This window comes from Crotalus tigris, unplaced genomic scaffold, assembly GCF_016545835.1.
Source record: "Crotalus tigris isolate CLP2741 ecotype Arizona unplaced genomic scaffold, ASM1654583v1 scf7180000023887.291335, whole genome shotgun sequence".
NCBI classification, from domain to species: domain Eukaryota; kingdom Metazoa; phylum Chordata; class Lepidosauria; order Squamata; family Viperidae; genus Crotalus; species Crotalus tigris.
In genome coordinates this window covers 235250-256427 of record NW_024100249.1, presented here as the reverse complement: position 1 = coordinate 256427, position 21178 = coordinate 235250, and the positions used below count along the sequence as shown (strand labels likewise).

At 38.2% G+C, this 21178-nt stretch overlaps 1 long non-coding RNA gene across 1 annotated transcript; it reads left to right on the top strand.

The window, feature by feature from the left end:
* Positions 1-58: 58 nt before the first annotated feature.
* On the top strand, positions 59-8025 carry LOC120298439. Its single transcript, XR_005554081.1, has 3 exons — positions 59-186; positions 6524-6609; positions 7475-8025. It is a non-coding gene; the product is annotated as an uncharacterized LOC120298439 (long non-coding RNA).
* Positions 8026-21178: the final 13153 nt, after the last annotated feature.

Here is a 21178-nt window from a genome sequence, read left to right as displayed (position 1 = left end):
AATCCTTCCCCGACTGGCCCGAAAGAGGCGTGATATTAAAGTTCCGGAGGAGGAACGGAAGAAAGAGAGGCACAGCGCTTTTGTGGCTGACCGTCTATTACTGGCTCCGGTTTGACGCCAAAGAATCGGCCTGAAGGAGGCTGAAGGAGGCTGAAGTTAAGAGCAGGAGAAAGTGGGGAGAGTCCGGTGAGGACGGTATTTCTCAACCTCAGTAATTTTGAGATGTGTAGATTTCAGTTAAATTAGTCAATGGTTCAGAACTGAAACCAGTCTGTCTATTCTGCAACCCTCATTGAATTCACACAACATGCTAGATTAGGCTAAATAGAATCAAGTAATTAAAATGTGAAAATGTTAGAGCCAGGCTGCCCTAATCATCCATAATATTTATTTGGCGTAGCACTTTACGTGAACTCAGCAACTGCTGTTTGTAAATCTGAGTTTGGCGTGTTGTGTGAATTCGGTGCTGGGTGGAAATGAATTTACCCTGCTGTTTTCTGTATTCCTATGGTTATTCCTGTTCATTTCTTACTAGCTAGAGCGGTTTGATGCTTCCAGATGTGTTGGAGTACAATTCCATTCAACTCTTGTGCAGTGTTGGTTCATTAGGAAGTTATATCTTGTGTTCTTTTCAAGCAATATGATTTTCCTATTGAAAGCTCTTACAAATTCCCTTTTTGTGTTTTTTATATGCAGCATTGACAAGACAGTAGATGGAGCTAATGCATAATGAACATACAGAATTTACCATTTTGATTCTAATATTTTTCCAAAATTAGATCTACTTAGAAGAAGGCTATGTAAACCCACAAGATTTATAAATTATTTATTTCATGTTTTGCTATCTCTACCCAAAGGTTTGTGGGAAGTCAGCCCCCCGCCCCAGAGAAGGAAATATTAAAAAGACAGAATATTATATTTCCTCAAAGGATCTTAAAAAGGCAGAAAAGCATGACCAGTTTTTCTTTCTTAATAGCCCCAAGCAGAAACCAGCTCTTTAGAAACGAAGATATCATAATCCTTTCAGAAAGACTGGCACCAGGAATCTTAGAGCTGATGGGATTAGAAAGACAAAAAATCCCTAGAATCAACAACCCCTAACCCAAAAAATCTAACACAGGAAATAATCATCAGCCACAGCTCCATGGAAGCAGGATATGACTTTTGGAAACATAATAGGATTAACCCACCAATATCAAAAAGGGCACACTCAAAAGAACCTCAGGTCAAAGTTTATGCCACAAGAACAGGAACTCCACACAAAAGCCCCAGAAGGTATCAAAACTCACTGCTCCCAGCTACATGTGGTCAGCTTTCCCAGAGCCATGTTTCTGTCTGGTTTTGCTCTTCAATAAACAATCTTTCTAAAGCAGTCTCCATTTTGTTTATTCTCAGCTTGGACAGGACCCTGAGGAAGATTTTTCTTTCAACAGATTCATATAAAATAAAGTTTTTGCCTTTCCTTAGTTGTTTCACAAATAGAGGTAATTCTCAACTTACGACCGGTTGCTTAGCAACTGTTTGAATTTAGGACAGACCTCTCCAGAGCTACCTATGACCTGGTTTCAAAAATCTGATGGCTGCCTCTCTAAGCAATCACATGATTGCATTTTGGATGCTTGGCAGCTGGCTTGCATTTATTTTTATTTTTTGTTTCCTTTATTAAATTTTTATGCCACCCATCTCCCCGTAAGGTAAAGTAACTTTACATTAACTTTAATTTAAGACAGATTTTATAAGGAGATGGTACAAAGTTAATTTGCTAATCAGGCAAAATCCCATTTACATCCATTACTTACAGTATGAATAAGAGCCAGTGGTTATTTCCAGCATAGCTTCTGCCTCTAAAAAAAACAGTTTTCCCTTAATAACAAAACAGCTCTCATTATACTACACAATCAGACTTATTTGATTTTTCCTAAATGGTCCCAAGACTCTGAGGTCAAACCCTAGAATTTTCTGCCCACAATTTAAAACTCTTATAATCATGCTTTTTTATTGTTCTCCCTTCTTTTTCCTTTGCATGCTGGAACCCCACAATAAATAGTGTGATCTACCCCACTGAATTGTACTCCATTTTTCACATCCATGCCAGTGGATAACACATTTTTGGTATGCATAAGAAACATACCTTAGAATCTAACCTTAGATTCCTGTGTTTTCTTTATTTGTGTTTGTAGTTTTTAATCCAGTTGTCTTGTCATCATAATATCCAACTCCTATTCCAACATTCTTGCAATATTTCTCATTGTTAGAAGAATGGAACAATGATTGATAAAGAAGTACTTGTGCTAATAAGAATATTCCAGGAATAATAATTCAAACTCAAAGCACATCTCTTTACAATAGCTTAAACATCAACAGCTTTAAAGATGTCTTTCCAAACTAATAACTTGCTATTTAAATGTATAATAAATATAAAAAATATTTAAAACATTCAGAAAGATTGCATAATGTTTATTTTATTCTTGGAGCTGTATTGAAAACAATGTGATTCTGTTTTATATTAAATGTTATTTCACCAGTAGTTTTTTTCAGGAGTGGAATGGGGAGGAAAAAATGGACTACCAATTTTTGGTACTTCCCATTGTGAACAGCAGGGGGCGCGCAAGAATGGCGTTTGAGGACTTAGTCTCTTCCTTGATCAATATATTCTGTACTTCATTATGTCATTTGCAAGGTGCAGCACAAATTTTTTGACCTCTGCCTTGCATTTAAATTTTATTTTCTGTAAAAATTCATTTGTGCCAATAATTGTAACACTAAAGACAGGACATTATTTGTAGAAATTTAAGTTTATAAAAGAATAAGGAAGTCTATGCAGTTCAATAAATGACAATCAGTGGGGTTATCTGGTCATTCTTCAACTTATTTATTTATTTATGTATTTATTTATGAGACTTATATACCGCTTTAAGTGCAAGCACTCTCTAAGCGGTGTACACCAGTAAGCAATGTATATATATATATATATATATATATATATATATATATATATATTTACATTGCCCCCAACAATCTGGGTCCTCATTTTACCTACCTCGGAAGGATGGAAGGCTGAGTCAACCTTGAGCCAGTGAGATTTGAACCGCTGACCTGCCGAACACAATCAGCTAAAGTGATATATATCAAATATATATCCAAATATATCACAGCCACAAGACCCCAAAACTCCAGCCCCTTAACTGAGATGCTGCAGAGTTTTAAGATTTGGATGACTTGGCTGAAGATCAAGTATGTGAGTGAATGAGTATTGGGGAAAATGTTGAGTAATATGGATGCTTTTATTTTGCAAAACCATATGCCTTAACCAGAATTCTTTGTTTAAAAATATTAATGTACAGTGAAAACCCAGAACACACAGACACAAACTATATGTCCCTTCTGTTTCTTTGAAGGAGAACTACAAGAACTCCTCGGTTTATGTTCATATAGGGGACCAAAATTTCCATCATAAATCATTGTGGTCATAAGTTAAGTTGGACCCAATTTTATGACAATTTTTATGGCAGTTGTTAAGGAAATCACCATGGATGTTAAGTGAATTCTGCAGTCATTAAGCAAATCCAGGTTTCCCAATGGTCAGTTTTTTGCTGGAAATCAGCAAAATTGTTGAGAAATTGTGATCACGTGACTACAGGACATTGCAACTGGTTGTAAGTCACTTTTTCCAAGGCTGTTGTTACTTTGAACCATTATTAAATGAACGTTGAGGATTGCCTATACTTATCTACACACACTATAAGATAATTTATTTGAAAATAAAGCACATATTTGTTGCTGGGAGTTGAGTGGTAGATATATTTAATAAATGAGGATGGTGATAATTTCTGAAGGCAGAAGGCTTCCAAATTTTCCCACCCCAAATAGTGTCCCATAGAACTGAGAAGATAGCTGTGTGTCACTGAAAGCAACATTCCAGATGACAAATATGGAACATCTTAAGAAGGTTGCCTTCCTTGGAACTACAACCAAGACTTTTAGAATACATTCAGTCAGAAAGCAAACAAAAGAAGAATTGCCCTATTAAATCCACCACAGCCAACTTCACTCAACACATGCTAGTTCAACAATAGCCATCAGCTTCCGGTTTTCAGAGATAGGCTGCTTTCTCCACTAAGGATCAGAATAGCAGAGTTGGGAGGGACCTTGGATATAGAACCCCTTGCTCAAGTAGGAAATCCTATACAGTTTTGGACAAATGGATCCAATCTCTTCTTAAAAATCTCCATTGTTGGAGTACCCACAATTCTGGAAGCAAGTCATTCCTCTCATAAATTGTTCTCACTCTCAGGAAATTTCTCCTTAGTTCTAGGTTGCTTCTCTCCTTGACGAGTTTCCATCCATTGCATCTTGTTCTGCCTCCAGGTACTTTGGAGAATAGGTTGACCCCCTTTTCCTTGTGGCAGCCCCTCAGATATTGGAACACTGCTAACATGTCACCCCCAGTCCTTCTTTTCACTAGACTAGACATACCCAGTTTCTACAACTGTTCTTTATATGCTTTCAGCTTCAATCCCCTAATCATCTTTGTTACTCTTCTTTGCACTCTTTCTAGAGCCTCAATGTCTTTTTTATGTCATGGCAACTAAAACCGGATGCAGTATTCCAAATATGGTTTTACCAAGGCATGATAACTAATTCTCATTGAAAAAGTAACCATTTGTAAATGAAAATGTTTGGACTTTTGTAGAATCAAAGGAATCTGCTAACACCTTTTCTAACTAACAAATATTAAAAGGCATAAGCTTTTGTGAGCGGCAGCTTGCTTGATCAGGTGCAAACTCACAAAAGCTTATACCTTTTAAATAAAATTTGTCAGATTGCTGATAATCTGTGGGACTCTGATTTTTTTTGTCCTCATAAACTAACACAATTCTCCCCTTGCAAAGATTATAAAGGAGGACCTCTTTAGCTTCCAAAAGGACTCAGGGTGAAGATGTTTTTCCTTGGGCAATGAGTGCAACTGTCCACCAAGGGGTCTAGGACAATTTGCTTCAGCCAACCTGCCATGGCCAAGTTCCCACATCCAACTTGTCATCGGCTACTCACCATGGTTAGCTCGCTTGTTGCAGAACAAAAGTTACACTTATATTGAAGAAATGATGGAATATAATCATTAAAAATGGATGGCAAAGGAGGGACAAAATGAAATGTGTATGACAAAAATAAAAAAACAATTATTTTAAATAATTAAATGGAATTGTTAAATTGTCTCCTGGCAAGTTATCCCGCAGCAAAGTTGTCCAAAGCAAGTTGGCCATGGCGAGTTGTCTCATTTTGCCATCTGGCACATCATTCCGATTCTGTTCACCTTTCTTTGTGTCCTCTGTATATCTGGAAAGGAAGAGGATACGTGTATTGGCAGAATGCAGCATTGGCTTCCTCTCCCATCCCATCTGCAGCATTCCACGTATCCGGATACAGCTCTCACAAATGTGAAGGGAAAGAAAGTTCCAAAGTATATTGTGTTCGTTTTTGCTCGTTTGTCAAATTTATTAGATGCCTCATTCATTGAAGCAACTCTAGGCAGTCTACACAATAATAAACTACTAAAACAGAAGGAAGACATTTACAATTACACTCAAATATATTGTGCGTTAAGGGAAACCAGATTGTCTCTGTGTGCCTTTCTTTTAAGAGCCTTGTTAAATCTGAATAAAGCCTGAATGACAAAGGGAAATCTGTCTTAAGAAAACCAACCTAGTGAATCTTCCTTTCTAAAACGGTTTGCATTTTGGAGAAAGATTTTGAAGAAACCAGGAGCAAACTTCACCTCCCAAAGTGAATTAGAAGAGGACAGGATGGTGAGAGCAAGTCTGATTCATTTTCCTTTTATTTAGTACATTTTGTACTTTGGATGAACTTCTTGAATACTTGGGCACGTGGACTCGTTAAAGCCTTTGGACATGAAGAAAGCTTCAGCTTCTGAAATGATTGCAAAGAGCATCCAGCAGCAGAGACGGGACCTTCAGATCACCACCTGCTTTTCTTCAGCATTATAGCAGATGAGAAATATTTACAGCAATTAAGCCCCATTGCCTTTTTGCAAATGTGGCAGATTTTTTTATTGCTGTAAATAAGATAAACGCAAGGATGCAGATGCTACTCTGATTATTGCTCATTGCTTCATTCAGAAGCAAGTTTTACAGGGGTTCATTCTGAAAGTAATGCTTTGCAGTCCCAGCAGGAAACCAGTTGTAACATCTTAATGGACAGGAATTTGCTTATTTGGACCACTACTTCCTTCACTGGATGGAAGACGCTAGCTAAGAAGATTAAAGATGAGGGGGGGAAATCCATTTTATACAATTTAGGAGTTTGGGATTGCTGTGTGAAGATGCTTGCTCACAAGTTCCAATCCAAATACTTTTTTGCACAGTTTGATGCCATAAAATCTTTTTTGCAGAATTAATGCCAAACACTTTTACTAGATATTTATGTTATAGTGGGGGAGAGAGAAAGAATAATATAACACTTCCCATATTGTCCCTAATGTCTTATTGTTGTTTTAACTCCTTAGTGCTATGGACTTCCAGAGGGAACAAATGGCAAAGTGAAGATGGTTTTATGAAAAGTGGAGTCAACAACTACAGCAAAGAACAAAGAGTAAGTTACTAGACTAGTGCTTCAAACTTTTTCAGACAAAGAGAAGGCAGGAGATCACCCACAAGTGTTCCAGTCAGTTGCTTCTCACAAGGAAATCATAAGAAAGTGGTCTCCAGTGGGTTTTGAGCACTGGGAGATAATGGAATTGCACCATTTTGTTCAAGCCTGGATAAGTATCTTTATTTTATTTTTTATTTTTTTATTTTTGAACCAACAAAACAAAACAAAACATAACACACATACACACACAATATATACTCCCTGGATAAGTATCTTTAAAAGGACACTAAGTTTCCATGTTTCCTTTTCTAATCACATTAGGAAATTGCTTGTTAACTATTTTCCAGCTTTTAGAGATCTTTGGATCAACAAGTCTGAAAAAAAGCAGTTGAATTTGATTTCAGTCCTTAATGAAAGAGGAAATTTAACTAAGTTTAAGTTTAAGAATTTTTAAAAAATTGACATATACAGCAAAAATCTGATTAAACTTATATTTTAGTAAGTTATAAATGGATTAAGGATCCAGATAGTATAAAATAAGATTTTGGAATTAATTATAAAGAAATCTTCTCAAGGAAAAATGGACTTCATCTGATTTTTTTCTAAAATATAATAAAGCTAAGCCATTTTAAAAATTGGACACTAGAGGAAATTAATGATTTTAATTAAGAAAAATACATAAACCTAATTAACAGCTACAGAATAACACAAAATATTATAACATTGGAAATACTGAAGGACACTTTTTAAAAAATGGAATCAGACATTAATATCAAGAATGTCAGTAGTGATGTGTGCTTCTATGGATAGGCTGTCCAATATATGCTTTGGAAGAAAAGGAACAAGTTTTCATATGTTTTGGCAGAAAAAGAACAAGTTTTAACTGACAAGACAGACAGAGTTGAAACTGAAAGCAAACCTACAAATGAAGACTACAAGAATGAAAAAGATTTCTCATTGAACATGAGAACATAATTGAACAAAAGAAATCAGTTGATGCTTTAAAAATTCAAAGAGAATTACAAATAAAAAACTGAGAGTGACTTGGATAATTCTTACATATTGGATTTACAAAAGAGGTTTGTTAAAGTTTGTATGAAGGGGCAAAAAAAAAATATATGGAAATTCTGTGGCATTACTTGAATGGACCAAACAGTGTTAGAAGTAAAAGAAGGCATATAAAATTGGTTTATTTGATCAAGGTTAAAAATGATATGTTGTTATGTCTGGCTGTCAATGGAATTTTGCTGACACCAAGACTGAAAGATGATGCTTTAAGGATTTGCTTATGAATAAGCGATGGGATATCTGATGAAGAGATCATTAGTGTAAATTAAGAGATGAAATACTTGTGATGAAGATTGGTAGTTCTTTCTCTCTCTCTCTCTCTCTTTCTTTTTTTCTTTCCATTTTTTCTTTTCCTTTGCATTTTTTACAAAACTAAAGGTTTTACTATTACAATTATTATTTTTAATAAAATTATTTTAAAAACAGTGCTGTGAAAACTATGATTTTGTTCCTAATGAATATTTCTTCTTTTTTTTGCAAGTTATCACTCTGCAAATGAAGCCCCAGATTATCTCAAATGATTAAGGAGGCATGTAATGTTATTAGAGGTTTGAATTCAGCAACAGCCCTTAGGAAGGATGGGTTCCTGAGCATATGCAGAGTGCTAAAAGAATACCAAGTAATTAAGATCCCATTAAAAAGAAAAATGTTCATAAAATAGCTGTTCATCAATGCAGAGTATAGTCTATCCCAGTTATCAATCAATGCTAGCATACTTCAATATGTTTGAGTTAAAAGTTAAATTTATTAATACATAAAACAGAATGCCACATTTCTATCTGAGCTACATTTTAAAGGGTGGGAAACATATGAGAGAAAGAAATAAAACATTTCCTTTGTTCCTTAAACACAAAGATTTGTTTATCTAACAATAAACGAAACATACTCCTCCATTAAAGCAGAAATTAACTTACTTCCCTTGCTTTGGATCACACTTTTTAAAAAGTGGGCAAGGGTAGATTTTTCAGAAAATTAATTGATCTATAGTATTGATTTATGTTTATGCAGCATCTCTATTCAGACAGACTCTTGGCAGTTTACAGAGAGTAATAAAACATAAAACAAAAAAAAAATGCATAGTAAGAATGCATTTATTAGAATACTGCATCCAGTTTTGGTCACTACACTACAAAAAAGATGTTGAGACTTTGGAAAAAGTGCAGAGAAGAACAACTAAGATTATTAAAGGCCTGAAGACTAAAACATATGAAGAATGGTTGCGGGAATTGGGTACGGCTAGTCTAGAGAAATGAAAGACTAGGGTATGATATGATAGCAGTATTCCAGTATTTGAGGGGCTGCCACAAAGAAGAGGGGGTCACATTATTCACTAAAGCACCAGAAGGCAGGACAAGAAACAGTGGATGGAAACTAATCAAGGAGAGAAGCAACCTAGAACTAAGGAGAAACTTCCTAACAGTGAGGACAATTAACTAGTGGAACAGATTGCCTTCAGACATTGTGGGTACTTCATCACTGGGGTTTTTAAAGAAGAAACTGAACAGTCACTTATCTAAAATGGTATAGGGTCTCCTGCTTGAGCAGGGACTGGACTAGAAGACCTCCAAGGTCCCTTCCAGTTCTATTCTGATTGAAATCAAGCTACTTAATTAACACTGGCATAAAACTAATATAGGTGTCAGTGGTCCATAGGCACTTCTGAGAGGATTTTTGGAAAATCAGGACTTGTACCAGCTTTCCAGAAGACTGTAAGACTAGGTGGGAGTCCTCACCAAGACTGGTGGAGATCTTTAGGAGGTGCTCTCTGGTCCACCAAATTCTCTGCCTTCTAAACTGGGCAGGCAAAATCTATCCAGAAAGGTGGATATTTTGGAAAAGGTGTTTTCTGTTTCTATGATGTTGCATTTGTACTGCGTTTTTTTCTCAGCATCAGTTCAGCCTTACCTCTTGGGAGGTGCATCATTTTATCACTGAAAATGAGAGGAACATTACTCTCTGCTTTTGACAATGCAATTTGCGATTTTAAGGATTGCAGAAAAGGAAAGCTTTGGGGGCTGAATCATGTAGGAATTTTTGGAGCCATCACATGCCTGCCAGAAGCATGCAAATTATTTTCCTTGCCTTTGATTGTCCAATGAAGCAGCATTTTATTGTCCCCTAGCTCCTTGGTCCAAAACGTTCTGAACTGGGATATGAGAACTTCAGGCAGCAAAGTTTCTTTGTAAGCAGCAATAAGTTATATTATCTTGCTGCTAATGACTTGACTGGGAGCTGGAAAGAAGAGAAATGGTTGACTTTGGCCAGCCAGAATGGTCACTCTTGATTGCACATTATCCTGTCATTTAACTTATGAGGTGAGGCGCGATGGAAGAGCATTAAAACTTTGGCTGCTGTAATACATTATCTACAAAGCCAAAATGGGAAATACCATCTTTTCCCATTCCCTAGATGAGGGCAATAGTTTATGGGTTGCTGGGAAATGGTAATAAAAATCATTTTGTTGTATGGCATAGGACAATGTAGCTTATTAATAAGAAGTGATTTAAATGCTGGTGACTGAGCCTGGTATATATGTTACCGTCAATGTGTGAAATTAAGCATTTTATAAACTGCTTGGGAAATTATAGAATGCTAAAACTGGGATGTCAAAGTATGAAACACTTAATATTTTGCACATTTCCTAGGCACGCTATGCAGCGCCAAAAGGCAAACTGGCAAAGTATAAAATGCTCCCTCTAAAATGCCATTTTAGCCTTCCTTCTTACAACAGGTAGGTCAATACTGGTTTTTTTTCTTTTCTTTTCTTTTTCAGTAAGAAAGTCCTGCAAAGGTAGTCCTCGACTTAACGACCATGAGCCCAAAATTTCTGTTGCTAAGCGAGACATTTGTTAAGTAAGTTTTGACCCCTTTCTTGCCACTGTTGTTAACTGAATCACTGCAGTTGTTAAGTTAGTAACAGGATTGTTAAGTGGATCTAGCTTTCTCATTGACTTTGCCTGTCCAAAGGTCACAAAAGGTGATCACATGACCCGGGGGTATTGCAACCTTCATAAATATGAGTTAACTGCCAAGCATCTGAATTTTGATCACATGACCGTGGGGAGGCTGCGACAGTCATAAGTGTGAAAAATGGTCATAAGTCACTTTTTCAGTGTCACTGTAACTTTGAATGGTTGCTAAATGAACTGTTGTAAGTACATGTACATTTTTTCAATAAGCCCTCACTCCTTTCCCCAACCCTTTCATGACTCTCTTTTCATACTTTGCCTAAAGAGTTATTGTCATTCTGCATAATGCCTAGATATTCTATACAATGACTAGGGAAAGTCTCCAGCATTTTAAAATAACATAAACATTTCATATTTTACCTAAAAGAGTTACACATTCTATTATGTCCTGGGCCAGCAGGTGTGGGCTGCAGCGATTGGCCTGGGCAGACCACAGGGATGCCGAGGACAAGAAAGGCTGCTCCCAGCCTTGCGCGCCTGCGCAAGGCGGGAAAAGATCCCTTGCAATGAGTGGCCAGCAGGGTACTGTGCAGGGGGGCTATAAAAGGGGGCCGCACCATTTTGCAATCTGTCCTGTTGGTGTTTGCATTAAAGAAGGACTGTGTGACTGTGCTTCGTCTCAATGCCTCTTCTTCGAGAACAGAAGACATTCTATATAGATTTCCTAGGCATTCTATACAATGCCAGCTTTTGAAATGTTTCCTGGTAATATATACATCTAACAAAAGTATATAAGATCATAATCTTGGATTGATTGTTGCTTTTAAAGACCTAACCCAAATTGATAAAAAGTATGTCATGTTTTCTGTGTATTTTGAAATGCCTGTTTTTCCACCGGTGAAAATAAAATGTCAGATTAACTTCCCATGGGCTGATATGATTCGGTAGAAGTATAGAAGTAATAGAAATAGAAATGAAATAGAATGGAATGAAATGGAATGGAATAGAATAGAATAGAATAAACACAGTTGGAAGGGATCCTAGAGATCTTCTAGTCCAACCCTCTGCTCAGTCAGGAAACCCTATACCATTTCAGACAAATAATTGTCCAATCTCTTAAAAACTTCCAGTGTTGGAGCATTCACAACTTCTGGAGGCAGGTTGTTCCTCTGATTAATTGTTCTAACTGTCAGGAAATTTTTTCTTAGTTCTAGGTAAAACAGACAACCATGGTTTCGTTCTTTTACTGTATTAGGATTAAATACAGATAGCCCTTGACTTACAACCATTTATTTAGGGACCATTCAAAGTTACACTGACAAAGATGACTTATCACCATTTTTCACACTTAATGACAGTTGCAGCATCCCCATGGTCATGTGATCAAAATTCAGTGCTTGGCAACTGGCATGCATTTATGACAGTTGCAGTGTGCCAGGCTCATGTGATCACTATCTTTCCAGCTGCCTTCCAACCAGCAAATGAGGGAAGACAGATTCACTTAATGACTGCATGATTCACTTAACAACTGCAGTGATTCATTTAATAATTGTGGCAAAATATTGTAAAATGAGGCACAAATCACTTAACAGCCTTGTTTAGCAATAGAAATTTTGGGCTCACAGTCATAAGTCGGGGACTATCTGTATTCAGAGGGCTAAAGAGCTGTGCAGAAAAGGTTTTTTTTTTAAGCATGGCAGGCACCTGCAAGGAAATATCTTCCCCTGGAGCAGTTGTATGAACCTGTTCCATTTTAGAAAAATTCAAAATTCCCCACAATTTAAAACAGTGTTTTCAAATATGCCAACTTTAAGTTGCTGGCTGGCGAATTCTGGGAATTGTAAGTCCACACATTTTAAAGATGTAAAGTTTGAAAAGCACCAATTTAAATAAATGCTGCACTAGCACAGCATTGCTCTCCTTCCATCTCTTATGCAAAGATGGAGTCTTGCGTTATTATTTCAAGACAGGGATATGCACAAATGTCATACAAAGTGTTAAAAACAATCAATCATTAAAATGCCATGTAGAGAGACACTTCTGTTTTTGGTACTCTGCATCTAATGTTCTTGGAAACAGCTCCCAATAGAGGCATGTTTAAATGACTCAAATCATGCATGAAGGCTGTCCACAAGTGAAGCCAAATAAGTAGTGTTCCTAATTAGCAACCACACCTCCGTGGAAGCCTCTCCAGACACAACTCTGTCAAGAATCCCATCACAACATTTCACTTCTCAGGTGCTAAGTAAATAAGACAAACTGGAGGAATCAGAATGCATGATAGGACAGCATTCCTGCATGCACTGATCAAAAAGAGAGATTGCTTCTATTTATGTTGCACAGAGGTGTCACGTAACAATTCTTGGCTGTGAAGAAGATCGAAAGCTTAATCTCTAATGTGCAATTAAAAGTTTTAGAGGAGGAAGGCAAGTGCAGACAGCTCCAGCATTGTTCTTTCTCAGGCGTGCTTGACTTGATGTGCAATGTACTTGTGAGGACATTGTGGTTAAAAAGCTGAAACCTCCCTTGAGTTCTCAGAACCTCATTGAGATGTCCTTCCTGCATTTTCTTTCCCTACAAAAAGACAGAAATGTGGGGTTTTGTTTTTTTAATTGCCTTTTTCCAGGGTGTTCTTTCAATTCTACAATCTAGTCTTGCAAACCTGGCCTCCCTTCTATGCAGCAGCCGCATCCAAACTTGCGTAGCTGTTTGAAGATCATCCAGGGTCATTAACCAGAGTTGGCCTACCGAAAGTGTAACGTAGGATCTGAAGCATTGTTAGGATGGTGCATTTACCAAAAGCAATGGCTTTTCATGGGCACATTCCAATGAACGTGTGAATGCTAGTGCAATTATAACGTAACTTAATGCCACACACTTTAGGGCAGGGGTCTTCTTTTATGAACTGTGGACTTCAACTCCCAGAATTCTTCAGCTAGCTGATGACAGCTGTCAAGATTCTTTTGATTATGGTGGTAGACAAAACTGAAAAATAAACTGAGGCTTAGCAATGGCTCAGCCCTATCATTGGGTTTATCAAGAATGAAATATGTATCCACTGATAACATTCTTTAACAGAGATCGGGAACTGCTGGTACCAATGAGAACTTCCATCCCAGGGATATAGGACGGATTCACCACTTTGCAATAAGAGAGATTAATTATACATGCTATATAATTCCTTAGTCTGATGCTCCCTTGATGAGCTGGGCTATAACTCCCAGGTTTCCAGAAGTGTGCTAGCTGGGTATTCTGGGAACTGAAATCTCAACAGATCTGGAGAAGACTTCCTCAATAAAGCTGAGGCAGTTCTAAATTAATTTCATCCTTATCCTACGAAATGAGATAGAAGACGACAAGTTGTTCTGAAAAAGTGTACATGTTGGGCTGAAAATAGCAATTAGCCCAACCATGCAGAAAATTCCATAGAGATTTTAACTTGGGTCTCCCTAATACTAACACCTTATAACCACAATTTTACACTATAAACTGCAGATGGGTGACATGATAGCAGTGTTCCAATATCTAAGAAGAGGAGGGCAATCTATTCCCCAAAGCACCTGAAGGTAGGACAAGAAGCAATGGATGGAAACTAATCAAGGAAAAAAAGCAACCTAGAATTAAGGAGACATTTCCTGACAGTCAGAACAATTAATCAGTGGAACAGTTTGCCTCCAGAAGTTGTGAATTCTCAAACACTGGAAGTTTTTAGAAGAGTGTCTATGGAGATTCTCAGTTATCTAGGTCATACTGTAGTTATCCCAAATATGCTTTTTTCACGAGGCAACTGGACTTACTTGTTTGTCTTTGAAGATATTTTGCTTCTCATCCAAGAAGCTTCTTTAGATCTGACTGGATGGTGGGGAATGGAAAGATTTATACTCCTGCAGACAGCTGTTCATTTGCATTCTTTTAGCAAGTCATTAAAGCTACCTGGAGGCTTATCTGTGTCTTTAGAGTCACCTGAGTAGTGCAAATGACTGTGGAGCTTTCTTGGAACTATTGAAAGGACTGTGTTGCAGACTGGAGATAGATGATGCCAGATCCCTCCCCCTCTGTTGAGAGAGGGCAGCAAAGTCCACATTTTGGACAGAGAGGACCACTGGTTTGAAAGAGAGGTCAAAGAGGCCATCTATGTCAAAACTGAACAGCCCTCTCTCAACAGAGGGGGAGGGATACGACATCATCTATCTCCTGTCTACAACACAATCCTTTCAGCAGTTCCAAGAAGGCTCCACACCTATTTGCACCACTCAGGTAACCCTGATGACAGAAATAAACCTCCAGGTGGCCCCAATGACTCTCTAAAAGAATACAAATGACCAGCTGTCTGCAAGGAGTATAAATCTTTCCATTCCCCACCATCCAGTCAGAGCTGAAGAAGCTTCTTGGAAGAGAAGCAAAATATCTTCAAGGAAAAACAAGAAAGTCCAGTTGCCTCATGAAAAAGCATCTTTGGGATTTTCAAAAAGAGATTGGAGAACCATTTGTCTAAAATGGTATAGGATTTCCTGCCTGAGCAGAGGTTTGGACTAGAAGACCTCCAAAGTCCCTTCCAATTCTATTATTCTGTTAAGTACAGTCTGTAGCATGAAAATCTAAACTCCAGTAAGAGAAAAGAAGCTGATATAATCAAAAGCACATCCCCTGTTTGGACCCCAATGGGGCTTGAAGGGGGTTTTCAGCTTTGAACTATGACTAATTTAAAATGTGCTCCCCAGCTTCTTTACATGTGTATTAGGAGAAGAGTTCAGATGTAATTTGCAAGGTCTCCAGCCATTTCAAGCTCACATTGCTTCTTTGATCCCTTCACTTCCCCTTCCTTTCCTTTCATCTAGATACCCAGTAGGAAACCTTCTTGAATAAACACAAAAGCACTTTATCTCCTTAATGGTAATTTAGAAAAGTAAGCTGGCAACCCCATGACCAATTCCTTTCCCTGTAATGATTTTATCAGGTCTCAAGAATGTAATTTTTCCAGTGTTTGGAGTACACGCCACAATATTACCTCTCCCTCTTCAAAATTCCTTGCAAAAGCAGAGGTAGAACCAGTAACCAAAACTTTGAGAATGGAGACAAAATTGTTCTCTAGGCCTTTAGAAGGACTTGACAGTTGAGTCTGTCCCACTAGAATATTTATTTATTTATTTTTAATATGTGTATTTAGTTTTAAAACTGAGAGCTATAATACTAAAAGAGTTCTATTGGCTTACAAATGTACCAGTTAATAAACCAGCCTGTTTAATATAAACAAGCCTGTGGTTAAGAAGAGTCACTAAGCTTTCGTCCGGCCAAAAACTGCCGGCGTCATCAGAGTTAGAATAAAAGGAGATCGGGAAGGCAGCTCATATAGCCTCCTGCCTCTGCGCCCGGCTCCTTGAGCGCATCATCGGCCCATTGATTGCATTAATCCGTATTGCGCAGAGTTGTTCCGCATCAGGCAAACTGTCTTTGACTCCACTGGTTGTTTTACGATCCGCAAGTGCTCTTTTAAAGCGTGTGCAAGCACTTGGAGTGCAGCTGTTAATCCTGATGTTCTGCTCCTAGAAGCACGAAGCCGAAAACACCAGCCTGAAGATGACGAATGAGACTTTGTTGAAATGTCGCCAAGACTCTTCCAATTTGACGTGGGAGAAAATCCGAATAACCAAAGACCTACATATATATATGTAGGTCTTTGGCTTTTTAAAGTATTTAATTAAAGCACATTTGGCTTTTTAAAGTATTTAATTAGTTTCCTTTTTTAAAAAAAATGTGATTCGCATTAAAAGTCTATAATGCAATTAAATAAAATTCAGCTATGTCTCTCACAATTGAGTCCAAAAGAAAAAAAAGGATGGTGGTTAGAGGATGATTGATAGAGCTATTTACAATGGCAATTGTACAATGGGTAATTGTCTTTTGTTGTCTTTCTAGAGAGCTTTGAGAATGTGTTGGCCATGCTGCTTGCCGGCTGAGTTGTAGCGTAACAGGTTGAAAGGCTGCCAGATTGAGGAAAACTGTCCTGAGAGATTCTCTGCATACAGATAGTTAGCATTTTATTGTGTTATTTTTAAGACTTATTATAGCCTTAAAATATCACATCAAAAGCCTCATAACTCTCTTTTCCGATATGCTTTATGGTTTATGGCAGATAATTCCATTTTGCACCCAATAGTACCCACGTGCACCATACAGGTAGTCCTTGAATGACTGTCCATTATGGTCGTAGGATGTGAGGGCCATCAAACTGACTAACCCAAGTTTAGTAATTCATGATCGTTAAGCAAATGCCACAGTCATTAAGCAAATACCATGTTCTTTAAGGAAACCAAAATTGGGTGCAATTTTGCCCAAAAAATTGAAGTACCAGTTTTTGGCAAAAGCCTTATAAAATATGGTCACATGACTGCAGGATGTTGTAAAGGCTCATAAATGCAGCCATGTTGCTGAGTATCTGGTTCGGTAACATGACTGTGGAGAGAGCTCAGCCATTGGAATTTCAAATCTGGGTTGTAAGTCCCCATTTTCAGGTTGGTTGTAACTTCGAACAGTCACTAAGTGGTTAGTCATAAGTCAAGGTCCTCCTACACACACTTCCTATTTCTAAAAGTAGAGACACAAATCCTTATTTGGTGGACTAAAAATGAGCAAAAAAACTTTTCATTCCAAATTCAACTGCCAGCATCAAGAAGAAATCATACTTTTGTAATCTTAGTCTGACTTTTCAGAAAAAAAAATAACAGCCCAAAGGAAAGAAATTTTTGGTTTCCTTGGCAGATTTTGTTTGCTTTCTTTTTTATCATCTCAAATCTTCTAGCAGCTCCCTTCCTCCAAGTTAACAGAGTCTACATGAAATAAAATAACTTTCCATTCCCATTAGCATTGGCTTACTTACCTTTTCACTGGACTCTACATTCTGGATTTTTGTTATGAAAGTTGCCATTGATTATGATTTCAATCAGTCAATGAGCCTGAAATGGCTAATAGCCCAATACACCTAATTTAGACTTTCTGGGTGGTAAAGTTTGTTGACTGAGCAGCGGTGGGACGGTGATAGCTCTGGCTTGGCTGGCTTGCAACGGCAGCTGGCCAAGTCTGCCTGGTATGTGTCAAAGGGTGTTAGCAATCTCCTCTATGACAGTTTCCAAGATGATGGCAACTTTGGACAGCCATGGCTGAGTGTGATGATAATGGCAAGAGCCAAAAGTGGGTATAAATGGTTCTCAATCTCTTCAAAACCTCTTTGAAGTGATTGAGAGCAGAGGAGGCAGAGTGTGGTCCAGTTGTGTTTATTGAAGTTGCACAGAAACAGTCACTTAATGGAAGGGGTGGCAGGTGGCAAGCCAAACTGCCAGCATTGAAGTTGCCACTGTTTCCTCATCAATTACTTAGGACATGTGATGGTCTGGATCATACATATAAATAAAATTTCCTTTGAACTGAGCTTGGTGATCTCCTGGGCCTATCTATGTAATTTTGTTGGCAACGCTATGGAGGTGATTTGCCATGCTGGAATGTTTCTTTCCACTTCCCAGTCTAGTCTACAGTCTGGGAATATCAGTCATCCAAGAACTAACCTACTTGGCTTTCTGAGGTTGACCAAAATTGGCTTGATGCTGCCACTTTGCATTGTGCAGAACAGGAGCGCAAAAAAATTGCTGTCTGCCACCATTTCTTTTTCAGCCTTTCCAGATGGTAAGGATGAGTGCCAGAAATATTGACTTTCCTTTTTTTGAATCTGGGGCACTGGAAGGTTTAAGGAGCACAAGGAATGCTCTAAAACTTGCAGATCTTTAAACCACCCATCAAAAGTCCCAATTTCCTAAAGCCCTCCAAAATGGAATGCTGAAATCACACAATCTGGGCATGAGATAATATGATATGCGGGATTCAGTTATTCTCACAACTTCTTGTGTGGAATCTCCAAAGCCTCACAAGATTTTGACACACTGGGGAGATATAGCCTTTTGAATTTTTGAATAGTTTTTATCATAAATTAGGAAGCAGGTGGTGCCTTTAGGTGTTTCCTAAAACTGAGATGAAACAATTTCTTTAAAAAAAACACAACGGAAATTGAACAAAAAACAGAGAGTAAATTACTTGATGTATGAAGTCAGGAAAGTGAAGAACCACTGTGGCTTCTGAAAATTCTCCTTGCAAGGCACAGCAGCAATGATTGTTTGCCTTTCTAAAATGCACTAAAATTGATGCAAAATGAAGATGGAGTCCCTCTGGAGAACAAACCCAAATCACCAGCCATTACCTTCAGCAGTAGAGGTAGTACTTGACTTAACAACAGTTTGTTTAGTTGAACATTCAAAGTTACAATGGTACTGAAAAAAGTGACTTATGACTCTTTTTCACACTTACAACCAACATAGCATCTCCATGGCCTTCCAATCAAAATTCAGAGTATTGGAAACCGACTCATATTTATGACGGTTGCAATATCCTGGGCTCATGCGATCATCTACTGTGACTTTCTGACAAGCAAAGTCAATGGGGAAGCCAGATTCATTTAACAACTGCCTTATTAACTTAACACCCGCAGTGATTCATTAAACAACTGTGGCAAAAAAGGTCATAAAATGGGGCAAAGCTCACTTAACAAATGTCTCCCTTAGCAACAGAAATTTTGGGCTCAGTTGCAGCCGTAAGTACCTGTACTGCAATGCTAGTATGCCTTGCTAGTGACCACAAGAAAAAGAAAAATAGGGGACAAAAAAAAAAAGAACGATAACAGACTGACTGGCCTTTGAAGAATGAAGCTCTGTATTGTGTTACTTGCTCATATCTTGCTAAAAAAAACCCCACTTATTTATTCATGGCCCTGGAAGCTATGTCTAGATGGGCTTAAATCATCCCCCATCTCCTAATAGCATTGATACCCTCACTTAATAATGAGGGTTATCGGCTTGTTTGGAAATCGTAAACTACAACGATTGGGCTGCATTATCTTCAGACTTTGGAGATTAATTGCTTGGATTTTCGGAGCAATCTACAAAACCCACTGGCGCTCATTCAAGGCTTAGAGATTCCAGCTGCTTTTGCAAACTGTTTTCACCCCAATGCCTCCTACTATACTGTACAGTAGGGAGGAAAAGCAGATGGTGGATGATTGATAACAATGCTACGGTCATGCAAAGGATTTCTGTTGACATCACAAGGGGAAATGAAAGCAGCTTGAACAGCTTATAATACTCTTCGTCCTCCCAGTTTTTCTTTTAGCTATGATTTAGCTGCCATTTGCCATCTTTAAATTTTTGTCCTGGGCTCCCCTTTAGTTCCTCCCCTTCAATTCCAACCTCCTTTCAGAGAAACAAAGAGTTAGGAAGACCCCCTTTTTAAGTCCATTGTACTCAGAGTGCTGGTTTACATTTTGATGTAAGACGTGGCCTAGCAGACCCAGCTTATTTGCAAACCGCCAAAGCAAGTGTGAGATGATTCATCAGCCTGAACTATGCAAGCCCATGTTCCCTTACGTTTCCATTCATCCTTCCCAATGTGACATCAGTACAATGAGATTTAGGCCAAACCTCTGGAATGCACTAAAAGAAACAACGGCCACTGTGGTTTGGGGGAAAGCAATAAGCATGACAAATGGGTAAGAGAAAATCATTATTGCAATATAATTGCGCCTCCTTATTCTGACATCAGGTGGGCTGGGAGTCGATTTGCAGTGAGATTTGCCTAAATAGCTGGACATATTTTCCATCTGTTTTTAGCCAAAGGAAATTTGAAACTCTGTCATGGAAAATCAAGAAGTTTTAGAATTTCTTTGGCCAAGTTCGTGCATTTACACAGTGCATAGAAATAGCAAATAAATAGGATCTATGTGATTTGTCAGGGTGTTGTTGAAATCACCTTGTGGGTTTACAGGGGCAGTTAAAGTAACTCCAGCTAAGCATGGCTAATGGTGGAGGATATTGAAAGGTTCTTCCTTATAATCATCTCAGTCTTTTCTAACCCTTAAATCCTAATCCATTCCTCTAATGCTTAAATTGGTAGGGGAAAATGCCTATAAAAATTATGCTGCCACAGTAGCAAAGTTCTCATCTGTCAAGGCTGGTAAATGATGTTGTCCTTACACTTTTGACCTGGAGCAAGTGAAGGAAAGTGATTGGTTGATTCCTTAACTCCATTCCCTGCTTTTCCACCAAAGCATCAGCTGCCACCAGGAGAAGAAAGCACCAGTTGCTCCTCTTAATATATATTAGACAACTCATGATCTGTTGGGTCATTCTTATAGTGATCTTTCCAATCTGATCCTTGCTGAAGTTCAGAGAAAAGCAGATGTTGGTTGCCCAGAGCCCAAAATGTGATCAAATGACTGTGTCAGAGTGGTGGATGTCAGAACTTAAAATCCAGGTTAAAGTGCCTTTTTGGGGGTCAGATGTAACAGCAAATTGTCACTAAGTGCCCGGCGATAAATCGAGGACTACCTGCAAGTAGTGGCAATGCCCTAGTCACCAAAACTTTATCAAAAATAATTGGAAATTATTTATGAAGATATTGAAGAGCACTGGGCCTAAGATGGAACTTTGTGGTACCCCACTGCTTATCTGTGCTCATCTCTATTTTAAGGCCTTTGAGCCAGTGCTGTCTGAAGA